Genomic DNA, 14,285 nt, shown 5'->3' with positions numbered 1-14,285 from the left:
CAAGGCTCCGCAAGGAGTACCCCGAGGGAAGGCTCCCCTATACAACCGCCTTCTCCCAGCGAGGCAGAGAGGACCCTACAGCAGGCCTTCCTCATCAGCCTGAACGCCGCTGCTGAACGCGACCGACTGCAGATCCAGCAGCGAAGCGAACACGAGCAGATACGTCTAGAAATAAGACGCATTCAGATGGAAGAGGATGTGGCCCGAGAACGAGCCGGTGCTCAACGGGACGCAGCGCGCGACAGACAGCAGTCGCAACTAATAGAACAGCTGATCAGACGGACAACACCCTCTCCCTCCGCCAGAGGCTCCAGGAACTCGTCTAGACACACCTCCAGGGTGGCATCCCCTAGCCGAGTAAACAACCCTGAACTTGACCAACAGACGAGGTCTATACCCCCCACAGACCACCTCCCCCCACCGGTCCAAGCGAGACCTAGCAACCGGGAAGGAGCAGCATATCCTGTGGAGAGGCTAAACCAGAGACTACAAGCACTGGATGACCTAACTGAAGACGAAGAGGAAGAGGAGGAGAACCACGCCCGAAGACAGCACAGTACTCTACCGGACCAGGAGGTCCGGTACAGCCCAGGCTATACCCCCGCGGAGCTGCGCTACAGACCCCCGACTCTATACACGGATGAGCACGACGCACGACCCGCACCGAGGAACAGCACCTGGACAAGCGGGCCATGGTACACTGCCGGTACCAGCCCATACCAAGGAGCGGGAGGAGACTCGCCTAGGAGGCCTCTCCCCCAACGCTCGCCGATGTATCCACAGTCAGCGTCATACATTGGCACGCCTATGGTACCCGACTTCACCCAAGAGAACCGGGCCCAGTATACAGAACTCCGCATGTGTCTGGAGACCATGTTGGTGGATGTATTGGATGAACACCACAAATACGCCATCCTACTGAAGCACTTAAAGGTACCCCGCGCACATAATATAGCGCTCGCCTACGCGACTTCCACCACCCCATACACAGCAGCGCTGGTAGCACTGGACCAGAGGTATGGGCGCATATGGGATTACGTGATCCAGGAGATCCGACACATCGACCGCTTACCCCCAGCAATAGACAATCGAGCACTGGACGACCTGTCCATCAGAGTGCAGTCCCTGGTAGGGATGTTGGGAGCGCAAAGAGAGAAGGGGAGGCATGAACTTTACGCCAACTCAAATGTGGAAAGGATTCTGGAGAAGCTGCCGCCCGCTCGTCAGGAGCGCTTTAGGCGGCAGAGGGACCACAGAGACCCGAATGGCCCCGAACCGAACCTCCTCGATCTAGCAGACTTCCTGGCGAGAGAAGTCAGCAGCCTACGGCTAGATACATTCGGACGGAGCACCCCTGGCTCCAGAGAAGGAACCAGACGACTAAATGATGGAAGAAGATCGGTGACTGTGATGCACCAATCGGAGTCAGTACCGAGCAGCAGGAGCCACAGTACCCCCTCCAGAACGGAGAAGTGGAAGATAGTGTGCCCCTACTGTGAGAAAGAACACTGGCTAGCGCAATGTGACTCTTTCCCCAAGCTGAACGCGGAGGAAGCAGGTCAATGGATAAAGTCCAACAAGCGCTGTTTTCGCTGTGCGCGCTCACACATGGCAGCCGAATGCCGCTTAAAGAAAAGGTGCACCAAGTGCGATGGAGCCCATCTGGACATACTTCACGACAGTAACAGACGGCGCCCTTCACCTGCACCATCCAGCCGCAAAGCGAGCGTCATGTACATCGATCCCGCCAGCAGCAGTGGAGCCCGAGTACTCCTAAAAGTAGTGCGTGTGACACTAAGCTACCAGAATAAAGTCCTGGACACTTACGCCGTCCTCGATGACGGGTCAGAGAAGACCCTGCTACTCGCCTCCGCTGCGGCCCAGCTAGGGCTGCGGGGAAGCGAAACCCAAATGACAATTCGGACAATAAGACGAGATTTGAAGACGATAAAGGGCGAGAATGTCTCATTCTCTATCGCAGCAAGCGGCCAGCCTGAGCGACGGTACCAGATTACAGACGCTTTCACCAGCCAAGAAATAGGACTGTCGCGGTACACATACCCCGTCGCCAAGCTGATGGAGAAATATGCACATCTGCGCAAGTTACCGATCCCGCTCATAGACAATGCTATGCCGACCCTGTTGATAGGCTCCGACCATGCAGACCTCATTGTCCCGATAGACCGGGTTCATACCGGACCCCGAGGCTGTCCTGCAGCAGTCGAGACCCGTTTGGGATGGACTCTCCAAGGCCCGCTCGCCAAATCTCTCAACCGAAGTACAGCCACTAGATGTCTCCACTCCCGAGTCACAGAGGGAGAAACCGCACTCCTGCAACACGTAGAGCGGCTATGGACCTTGGAACAAATGCCCTTTAAGAACGGAAAGAAAGACATTCGCTCTAAAGATGACATTTACGCCATTCACCTCCTCGAGACAGGGACCAAGAGAGTCCCGGTCAACGGCGGGTTGAGATACGCCACGCCACTCCTGCGGCGAGAAGGAATGCCTACTTTCCACGCCAAGACAGACGCCACAGAACGGTACCTGCTGAACACGGAGCGGCGCTTAGCCAAGAACCCCGCCCAAGAGAGTGTATACCGCGCTGAGATTGAGAAGCTCATCACAGCGGGACACGTCACAAAGATGGACATTAAAGAGGCTGACCAGACCACTGAATCGTGGTACGTGCCCCACCACAAGGTCCATCACAACGGTAAAGACCGCATAGTATTTAACTGCAGCTACCAGATCGGATCCCAAAATCTAAATAAAGAGTTACTGCCCGGTCCCACACTCGGCCCCTCCCTACTCGGCGTTCTACTCCGCTTCCGCCAGGAAAAGGTGGCCATCAGCGGGGACATTAAAGGAATGTTCCTGCAGGTGAGATTAGTAGAGGCGGACAAGCCCCTGTTACGGTTCCTATGGAGAGAGAAGCCAGGAGATGAGCACCCAGCCATCTACCAATGGGAAGTCCTCCCCTTCGGAACGACGTGCAGCCCCTGCTGTGCTACATTTGCACTACAGAAACATGTAGCAGAGGACCCAGCAGCGGACGAAGAGGTCCGACACAGCGTAAAGAACAGCTTCTACGTAGACAACTGTCTACAAAGCCTTTCAACCCAAGAAGAAGCCGAGGCTCTCCTGATTAAACTCCGCGCCTCATTGATCAAAGGCGGCTTTGATCTCAGGCAGTGGGCCAGCAGCGATCCGCAAGTACTGCGCAGCCTCTCCTCCGAGGACAAGGCAGCCAGCAGCGAGACCTGGATGGCTACAATCCCGGGAGAAGCCCAGGAGATGACCCTGGGATTGGTGTGGCGATTCAAAACAGATTCGCTTCACTACAGACACAAGCCCCTGACTACGGAGCAGGGAAGGCCGGCGGCGGCGCCGACCACCAGACGGAGTGTGTACACAACACTCGCCCGACAATATGACCCGCTAGGATGTATTCTACCGTACACCACCAGGGCAAAAATGATTGTACGAGCATTGTGGGACAAGGACCAGGGCTGGGACGACCCCATTCCCGCACACCTTGCATCCACCTGGAGAGAGTGGGAGATGGAGCTCCACTCACTCCCAGGCGTTAATATGCGCCGAAGCTACTTCCCACCCACGGTGAGGCCAGAGACATGTAAAATGGACTTACACGTCTTCAGTGACGCCTCAGAGGTCGCATACGGATCAGTAGCCTACTTGCGGGCCCAAGACCAAGGGGGAGAGATCTACACAGCATTTGTCCTCGCCCGCTCGAGAATAGCCCCACGCAAGCAACAATCTATCCCACGTCTAGAGCTCTGCGCAGCCCTAGCCGGAGCGCACCTAGCCACGCTCATCCAACGTGAGCTCACCATACCGGTGTCTAGAACAATCCTGTGGTCAGATTCCACGACGGTACTCGCCTGGATCAAATCGGACTCATGCAAGTACAAAGTCTTCGTGGGAGTCAGAGTCACCGAGATTCAAGACTTAACCGAAGAGTTAACCGGAGAAACAGAGTGGCGCTACGTTGATACAAAACAGAACCCAGCTGACGTCATCACCCGGGGGATGCCCCTGGATGACCTCACCCGTCGCAATGTCTACAGTGACGGCCCCGCATTCCTAAGACTCCCGGAAGGACAGTGGCCCATGCCTATCCCGAGGGAAGCAAGTCCAGAGGAGGTGGAAAATAAGAAGTCTGTGTTCTGTGGATTGAGCACCGTAGCCTCCACCGACCCTAACATAGACGATTGCACGTCCATAGAGAGTGCACAACAAAGAACATTCCTGCGGTACCACCCGGAGTGCAAGTCCCCCGCTGATATGTCAGCAGCTAACTACGAGGAAGCAGAATTGCTTCTACTGCAGCGAGCCCAGAGAGACTCGTTCCCCGATGAATTGGCCTGTCTACAGGGAGGAAAGCCCGTCCCATCCGACAGCAGATTAATTCATCTGGCCCCCGAGAGCGACGCTCATACCCTCATCAGAGTGGGTGGTCGCCTACGCAGAGCCCCCAATCTACCGGATGACATTAAATACCCGATCGTATTGAACAGCCGACACAAGGTCACAGAGCTGATTATAAAGAAATACGATGAGGATGTACATCACACAGGAGCAGAAAGAGTCTTCGCGGAAATCAGACGTCGTTACTGGATCCTACAAGGAAGAGAGGCGGTACGACGCTTCCAGCGAACATGTCTAGACTGCCGCAAGTGGCGCGCGCAGCCCAGCATACCAAGGATGGCTGACCTTCCTCCATGTCGCCTCCGAATCGGTGACAAGCCATTCCACTCAACGGGTATGGACTGCTTTGGCCTGCTGCACATAAAGAAAGGAAGAGGAACCGAGAAGCGGTGGGGTATTGTATTCAAATGCATGACCACCAGAGCGATACTCATCGAGCTTCTCCCGACCATGAGCACAGACTCATTCCTTATGGCCTTCCGTAGATTCACATCACGGAAAGGAAGACCGTCTACCCTATTGTCCGATCATGGGACAAACTTCAAAGGCGGCGAAAGAGAGCTGAGAGAGAGCTTCCAAGCTATGGGCCCAGAACTTAAGACCCACCTCGCTCCAGCACAGGTTGATTTCCAATTCAACCCCCCAAACGCACCCCACTTCGGTGGCACTTGGGAACGAGAAGTGCGCTCCATAAAGACAGCCCTGTACGCAGTACTTGGGGCCCAGACTGTGGCGGAAGAAGTCCTAATGACAGTCCTCACGGAGATTGAGGGAGTACTTAACTCGAAGCCCCTCGGATATGTCTCCAGTGATGTGGCGGATATCGACCCAGTTACCCCCAACACACTCCTGATGGGGCGGCTAGATCCTGCATTACCCCAGACAATGTACCGGCCTGAAGAAGCGAACGGCCGACGAATGTGGAGGTACAGCCAAGTATTAGCCGACAAGTTTTGGAACAGTTTCCTACTGCACTACCTACCGTCTCTACAGACCCGCCAGAAGTGGGTAAAGGAGAGAGACAATTTGACAGAAGGAACAGTCGTCATGATTATTGATCAATCACTGCCCAGAGCTATGTGGCCGGCCGGCCGCGTAAGCAAAGTGATCACCGGTGCCGACGGCAAGGTCCGAGCAGCTGAAGTGCTCGTCCAGGGTCGCACTTACACCCGTCCCGTGGCGAGGCTCATAGAACTGCCTCGACTCCCAGACACAATCGATGATGACCATGACCCTACAACCCTATGACTTTGTGAAGTTGACTGACCCCTACAGCAAACCCTTATGTGTAAATAGACAACGCGATTAATCTGTCTCTGTTTAACTGATTAGGTCTGGGACCTATTCAGGGGGTGGCTGTTGTGAAGGGCCAGATTAAACCGAATATATATATATATTTATTTATATATATATATTTAATTGTATTTGTATATTCTCTAATATTCCCTGATATCCCTTGTATATTCCTTGTACAATATGCATTGAATATCCATTCTAGCCTACTGAACATCCCATAATAGTCTCCATTCTACTATTGGTCGAGACCTTGGTGCCAGGCTGCCATACCCCTCAGACCCAGTTCAAACGTACCGCTCCACATGTACGAACAAGTCCTAGTTCCGCGTAGGAATCTGGCTACCGCACCACTAATGGGACTATTTGTTCATAGTGCGTATATATACTGCGCTACTAAAGTAGGACTTTCTTTTCAGTCCAGTTTCTTACCCTCCAATAGAGTCACAGACGTAAAGCCTCCCCGCGACGCCACGTGTGGGAGTAAGGCCAAGTTCGCCTACCAGCGGTATTGAGACATTGTGTATATTAATATTTGAATAGTCATATTTGGCACTATATCGTCGAGTTGGACGTAGTCTATTAAGCTAATAATAGTCTGTTAATATATAGTGCTTCGTGCGGTGAGAATACTACCGTAGTCAGTACCCCATCGTTTCGGGCAGAGAACTGGCTGCTTACCCAGGGTGGTTGACCCCATGTGAAGCTGCACCCGAGGAGCCCCAGGGCCGACGAGCGAGTGGACCTGTATACCGGATTATTCTACCGACGACAGCCCGCCTTCCCAGGCACGGATTATGCTTTGTATACTTTGATTATTCCATGGATAAAGACCCCCGACACTGCCGTGTGTTGGAACCCCCCCCCCTGGAGAGGACGCAAGGTGAGGAGACGCTCTGCAAGACGAGGTCGCTTCACGTCTCTCCCCCGTGGACCGGAGAGAGCCGGCCCACAAAGAGTCCACCTGCTTTCATCTGTGGTCCAAGGATCGCCGGCGCATTGAACGGCACTACAGTGGGTTCACCTGGGATACCCTTGGCCGGACGAGGCAGCCGGATTCTACCCCCCCCCCCCCCTCCTACTCCTGTCGGCTTACAAGCGACCGGATTAACCCCCCCTTAGTGTATCTAGTATATAATCATTAAAGTATCATTGCTGTTCTTCCTTAACTATTCCAGGTCGTATATTTACCACCTGCGCCATCAGAGATTGGACATTCTCTATTGATATACCGACGAATACTCTTTGCCATAAAAGTGCATACTATTTCAATTCATAAATGTAATTAAGTGATTACGTGCTTGCTCTACACACCATTGCTGTGTAGTAATAAACGCATACTTCGACTTCGTACATTTGTGTTGGATCCGTTTCATCTACGTGAGAGTGTTTATGATAATATATTTATGCCGTGTACTGGGTGGCCGAATATTAAGTACAAAGGTAGTGGTAGTAAGTATCATATCTAGTAATACAGTCAGGGAATTGTACCCCTCAGTTACAACTAGTATTAAAGATATATAGGCCCTGCCATGTCTCATACAGGCCCTGCCAAGTCTCATACTATAGTATATAGGCCCTGCCATACTATATTATACAGGCCCTGCCATGTCTCATACTATTATATAGGCCCTGCCTGCCATGTCTCATACTATATTATATAGGCCCTGCCATGTCTCATACTATACTAACAGGCCCTGCCATGTCTCATACTATACTATACAGGCCCTGCCATGTCTCATACTATACTATATAGGCCCTGCCATGTCTCATACTATACTAACAGGCCCTGCCATGTCTCATACTATACTATACAGGCCCTGCCATGTCTCATACTATACTATATAGGCCCTGCCATGTCTCATACTATACAGGCCCTGCCATGTCTCATACTATACTATACAGGCCCTGCCATGTCTCATACTATACTATACAGGCCCTGCCATGTCTCATACTATACTATATAGGCCCTGCCATGTCTCATACTATATTATACAGGCCCTGCCATGTCTCATACTATACAGGCCCTGCCATGTCTCATACTATATTATACAGGCCCTGCCATGTCTCATACTATACTATATAGGCCCTGCCATACTATATTATATAGGCCCTACCATCTCTCATACTATACTATACAGGCCCTGCCAAGTCTCATTTTATACAGGCCCTGCCATGTCTCCCACTGATTATGTACTGTGCAGCTAATATGACAAACTCAATCAAGTTTTATCAAAATAATTATAAATAGCGCATGCATAGATTATATTGAATAAGCTTGTTTTAAACACCTCCAAGACTAAGAGTATTGTTTTAGGGTCTAGACACAAACTGGCTGCTAAGCCAAAATTTGATCTCTATGTAGCCAAGGAACCCATTGAACAAGTGGAGAAGGTAAAGTTACTTGGTTTGGTCCTTGATAACCATCTGTCATGGTCAGGGCACATTGATGGAATCATCCATGAAAATGGGTGTAGGTATTCATATCACAAGACCATGTGCACCTGTGTGTGTGTGTGTGTGTGTGTGTGTGTGTGTGTGTGTGTGTGTGTGTGTGTGTGTGTGTGTGTGTGTGTGTGTGTGTGTGTGTGTGTGTGTGTGTGTGTGTGTGTGTGTGTGTGTGTGTGTGTGTGTGTGTGTGTGTGTGTGTGTGTGAGAGCGCACAGTGTCAACAGTGTCAGCTGAACTCGCACCAAACAAGGCATAGGGAAATAGTCAGACAGACATCCCAGAATTATTTCTTAATACAAAGTTTCTGAATGGATATTTGGATTAAACCAAGTTGTATGCAATGATGAACGGTCTTTCCCCGTGAAACAAGTTACTTAACGTTACACGGGTCGCACTAACGATAGCAGTGTGACTTAATGTTACAGGTCGCGCTATGCATGCTTTTTTCGAACGTTTCGTTTTCTTCGCTATGATGAGCTCTGCTCTGCTTCAGCACGGACATTACCTCTCAAGTACCCGTATGCATGTGTGAGTGTGAGCGTTTTAGTGTATAACTAACAGCCCCGCTCCTCGGAGAGAGACAGAGGGAGGAGAGATATAGAAAACGGCCAGCAAGATTAGTTTGCGACGTTTAAATTCCTCTGGGAAAAAAGGAGTGAAATGCGATTGAAAGGGTTGAAATCAGTACTCGCAAGAGTGCCCCCAAATATTTTTCTCTACTCGTACAGACTAAATTCTGTGGGCCTCAGCCTCGAAAACAGAACTGTCAAAATTACAAGTTGCTCAGAACAGGGCTGCAAGACTTGTTCTTTGTTGCTCTACTAGAACGAGCATTCACAAGATGCACTCTAGCCTATTGTGGCTTGATGTGGAGAAGAGGCTAACATCAAGCACAGTGACATAAACCTCAGTTCTTGCAAGATCAAATCGTTCTTTGTAATACTGTTCATAACCATAACACCAGAAAGGCTGACAATGGTGATATTATGCAAGCCAAACAAATAACTAACTTCCGGAAAAGAACAGTGCTTTATAGAGCCAGTATCATTTGGAATCATTTACCTCTTGATATCCACAAAGGGAAAAAAAATATTGTTCAAAAAGAGACTGAGGCTGCGGTTAGACTTTCGTTTCGTTTTCAGATGAGTTTCGCTTTTCCAGGGTCGCAACGTAGCGGGAGGCGAGTCACACTTTCGTTTTGTCACCTGAGCACAGTGATGTAGTACACTGCCAAAGCAGTAGGTGGCAGTAGGTGGCGAACATGAAGGCAATTTTCAACCAATCAGAACTTGAATGTGCCAATACACTTCCTGCAAAGAAAATGTCAACAAGGCGGGCACCGCCATCTTTGCCTATTTACCCAATGCAGCACTTCTTTTTCAGCAAAGTGTAATAAAAGTGCAATAAACAAAACGGATACATTCACTGTGTGTTCTGCCTCTCATTTGTTGATGAAACAAAACTAACATCAACACAAGTGACCACCAAGAGCGGATAGTTTAGTCTCAAAAAGGATCGGCTACATTGTTAGCTACATGCTAATGTGACTGGAATATGCCAGTATAACAGTATAGCATTGTGGCTAGAAGCTAACGCTAGCTCACGTTAACCACCCAGCACCAAACTGATGATATCGGGAGCTATCAGTAGCTAGATAACATTAGAGACAACGCCGTGTGTATTAAACAAAGGTGAATAGATGACTGGGCCATTTTGTTTAATGCTTGTTAAGATTGAAAGAGGAGCTTAAGCTAACAGGGTCTGATAGCTAACGCTAGCTCACGTTAGACAGCGGCAGTGCTCATGCAATCGGTAATGCTAGCAGAATGAATGGATGTAAACTTTATTTAACATATTGCATAATGGGTACAATACAATACGGCTCAATACAAACAATTGTTAAGGGAATTCAGACTGTTGTAGCTTGGACTGGGGTCCTTATAACAATAACTTGACAACACATGGTAGCTGCAGCTATTTGGGACAGCTCTGTTGTCACCGGAAGGGCACGCAGATGGTATCTACTGCGCATGGGCGTTGAGCAACAACGGCTCTGCGCAGATTACACGACATGTTGTCGGCGAGTTTTGGCGCTACTCCAAAACGGAAAACACAATTTAGCGTTTTCAGTAGGGCCACAACGTATCCGCCAAAAACGGCATTTCTATGTAAAAGGGACAGCAAACGTATTCAAAAACGTATAAAAACTAGCACAAAAACACTGTGTGTCAGGATCCTAGGCCCGGTCCTGGCTGGACTGGGCAGGATGGTAACATTGGGCAGTACCCTTCACCTAACTTTGGGCAATGCCCTCTATCTGACATTGGCCCTCGGCCTGACATTGGCGCCCTACCACCCTCTAGTGGTGACAAACAATCGGTGCGCTCCAGTACACTGGACATCCTGACTACTGTGATAACAATAATTAATAGTATGATTAATGTGGTGTCATGGTGTGTACTGTTGTTGACTTTCCCTTCCCTTGTGTGATGTGGTGTACTGTTGGGTTGTTAGGAGTTGCTTTTGTGTTTAGTTGTTCTTTGCTTATTGTCTAGGTGTTGTTTGTGATTCTGTGTTGGCCAGGTGTTCTTAATTGTTAATTAGTCTGGGTATATAGGGTTCTGTCTGTCCTCCCTTCTGTGTGGCGACATTCCTCCAGTTACCCCCCTGTTCCTCCACGTCGTTTCGCACCGTTCTCCCTCTAGTAAGTCTTAGTGTTTGTTGTTTTGTATTGTGAAGTTTGTTATTTAGTTTCTGTATTTTCCCTGTATTGCACTGGATTCTACAGTAAACACCCTTCTCCAAGCTTCACTCCTCGCCTCTGCCTCCTCCATTCTTTCCCTTTCTGTATTATTGCATTCTACCTAACCCCATCGTGACAGAATGTCGCCACCAACATTAACGAATGCAGCAGGAAAGGCAAGCGATACCATCACCGTTGTCCTGGCCCTGATGGCCGGTGACATGAAGAGTTACTCACTGGCCAAATGGGGGTTCCTACTCCGGAAGATCGACCAGGTCGCCACTGAGAATCCGACACTGCAGACGGCGATGTGGGAGATGGCTGGACATGTTGCTGTCCTCATGGAGAAGCATAAACCGAAGGCTAGGGTAGCTAGCCTGCCGACTGTTCTCAGGCTTACGGTCAGCCTAGAGCCCCCCACAGCCGTTGAGGCTGTTCTGACGTCTCCAGTTAGCACAGCTCCGCCTGTTAGCTCCGCCACTATAGATGGCCAGACGTCCCCAGTTGGTACAGCTCCACCCGTTAGCTCCACTCATACAGCTAACCAGACGTTCCCAGCTAACATAGCTCCGCCCGTTAGCTTCGTGCCGAGCGTACGAAGCGTGTTAGCGTAGCCCCAGCAGCTAGCCAGGCATTCCCAGCTAGCACAGTTCCCACAGGGAGTCCAGGGCCCACAGTTAGCCTAGCCCCCGAGGCTAGTATGGCTGGCAAGGCCTCCACAGCTGGTCCAGCTTCCAGCTGGTCCAGCTTCCACGCCCAGTCCAGCCTCTGCTCTGGGTCCTGGCTCCTCATCCCCGGATCCTACACCATGCCTCGCCGCCGAGACCGGTCCAGTCTCCACGCCCTGCCCAGCCTCTCCACCTGGTCCGGCTGCCGTGCCGACTCCCGGCTCCTCGACGGATCCTGGCTCCTCATCCCCGGATCCTACACCACGCCTCGCCGCCGAGACCGATCCGGTCTCCACGCCCTGTCCGGCCTCTCCACCTGGTCCGGCTGCCGTGCCGGCTCCCGGCTCTTCGACGGATCCTGGCTCCCCGTCTGGTCCAGCTCTGCGCCGTGATCGGCGTCCTGGTCCTCGCCGGGGTCTCCGCCGTGGTCTTCGCCGGGGCCTGCGTGGGATCCTGCTCCGGGGGTCGTCGCCGCCGCACCTCCATTCCGGCTCTCCTGAACCGGCCCCTAGTCCGGCGGCTGGAGGGCCTCTCGTCCGGGATCCGGCCTCAGGGTCCAACTCCCCTTCCCGGGCTTCTACACCTGTACCCACCCCCCCTCGTCGGGCCTCGCTTCCCAGGTCCAGCCCTCCTCGTCGGGCCTCGGTTCTCAGGTTCTGCCCCCCTCCCCGGGTCTCGGTGCCCATCCCCACCCCCCCTCTTCGGACCTCTGTTCCCAGGTCCAGTCCTCCTCCCCGGGCCTCTGTTCCCGTCCCCACCCCCCCTCTCCGGGCATCTGCGCCCGTTTTCTACCCCCCTGGCTGCTATGCCCCTCCTGGGTTTTTCGTTCAGCCTCCTGGTCCCTCGTCTTCGGGTCCTCTCCCTGGGTCCTCTCCGGGGTTCCGGCTTCCGGCTTCCTCCCTCACCTGCTTATGGATGTTGTTTTCGGGTGTCTGGAAGCCACCCGTTGAGGGGGGGGTACTGTCAGGATCCTAGGCCCGGTCCTGGCTGGACTGGGCAGGATGGTAACATTGGGCAGTACCCTTCACCTAACTTTGGGCAATGCCCTCTATCTGACATTGGCCCTCGGCCTGACATTGGCGCCCTACCACCCTCTAGTGGTGACAAACAATCGGTGCGCTCCAGTACACTGGACATCCTGACTACTGTGATAACAATAATTAATAGTATGATTAATGTGGTGTCATGGTGTGTACTGTTGTTGACTTTCCCTTCCCTTGTGTGATGTGGTGTACTGTTGGGTTGTTAGGAGTTGCTTTTGTGTTTAGTTGTTCTTTGCTTATTGTCTAGGTGTTGTTTGTGATTCTGTGTTGGCCAGGTGTTCTTAATTGTTAATTAGTCTGGGTATATAGGGTTCTGTCTGTCCTCCCTTCTGTGTGGCGACATTCCTCCAGTTACCCCCCTGTTCCTCCACGTCGTTTCGCACCGTTCTCCCTCTAGTAAGTCTTAGTGTTTGTTGTTTTGTATTGTGAAGTTTGTTATTTAGTTTCTGTATTTTCCCTGTATTGCACTGGATTCTACAGTAAACACCCTTCTCCAAGCTTCACTCCTCGCCTCTGCCTCCTCCATTCTTTCCCTTTCTGTATTATTGCATTCTACCTAACCCCATCGTGACACTGTGTGTAACAAGCACCTGAAGATGCACTTATTAAGTGGTTGTTTCATTTTCTTTGTTTGTTTAGTTGGGTTTATTGGACCCAGTGATACAGGGTGGGTGTTGTGGTAGGACCCAATAGCAGACAGAACGAGGAGGAAGCAGGCAGGACACGGCGGGGTGTAATTGTAAAAAGAGAGAGAGCTTTACTCAGAACATAAAGCTAAATACAACAACCAAAAACGAACATCAAAACACACAAAACAAAGACCTCAGCAATGCTGGAAAAAGGTGAAAACGTAAAGGCACAAGCTAACACAGGAACACTAAGTACTACGAAGGAAACAACCGCTAAATGCACAGGAATAACACTAACCACGAATACGACAGGAAACAGGATACACATGATACAGGGTAATGAACCGAAAAGGAAGGCAGGGCAGACAAGACATTAGAGCTAGGGATGCTCGATATTGGCTTTTTTACCGATACCGATATTCCGATATTGTCCAACTCTTAATTTCCGATACCGATATCAACCGATATCAACCGATACCGATATATGCAGGGTTTCCCCGTCCAAAAAACTGAATAATTTCAGGTAACTAATAATTTCACTGGATATATATATAACAAATATTGTTATTGTTTTTTTTTGTTTTTAAACCAATACCGATATTTTCCGATACATTTTACTGCCGATATCGGCCGATAATATCGGTCGGCCGATAATATCGGACATCCCTAATTAGAGCCATGTGAAATCCACGTTCACGGAATCGTGGACGGAATCGCGGAATTAACCAATAAAAATGGAATCAACTGAAAAACGTGGAATATTGCAGAATTTGGCCTAATCTGGACTGAAATTCCGTTTTTGGGTGGAACGTTTGGTGCACACGCGACCGGAGAGGTGGGGACGCTAGAGCGGGTTACACACAACACAGCAGTGCTCAAGCGTCTGGCTGCTTCGGTGTTAACGTCGTCAAGAAGCTAAGAAATTCCGCAATAAGCCCTCAATTCAGAGCAGAGCAGTATCCTAATGACTTTTATGCTTCAGTCGATAAGGTGTTTTGCAAATGCT

At 50.7% G+C, this 14,285-nt stretch overlaps 1 protein-coding gene across 1 annotated transcript in view; it reads right to left on the bottom strand.

Moving 5' to 3' along the window:
• The window catches only part of grap2b (GRB2 related adaptor protein 2b), a 97,615-nt gene that overhangs the window by 52,070 nt on the left and 31,260 nt on the right, over nucleotides 1–14,285 (bottom strand).

Source organism: Notolepis coatsorum (assembly GCF_963971535.1).
Source record: "Notolepis coatsorum genome assembly, chromosome: 7".
Taxonomy (NCBI): Eukaryota; Metazoa; Chordata; class Actinopteri; order Aulopiformes; family Paralepididae; genus Notolepis; species Notolepis coatsorum.
This window is presented reverse-complemented; position numbering and strand designations above follow the sequence as displayed.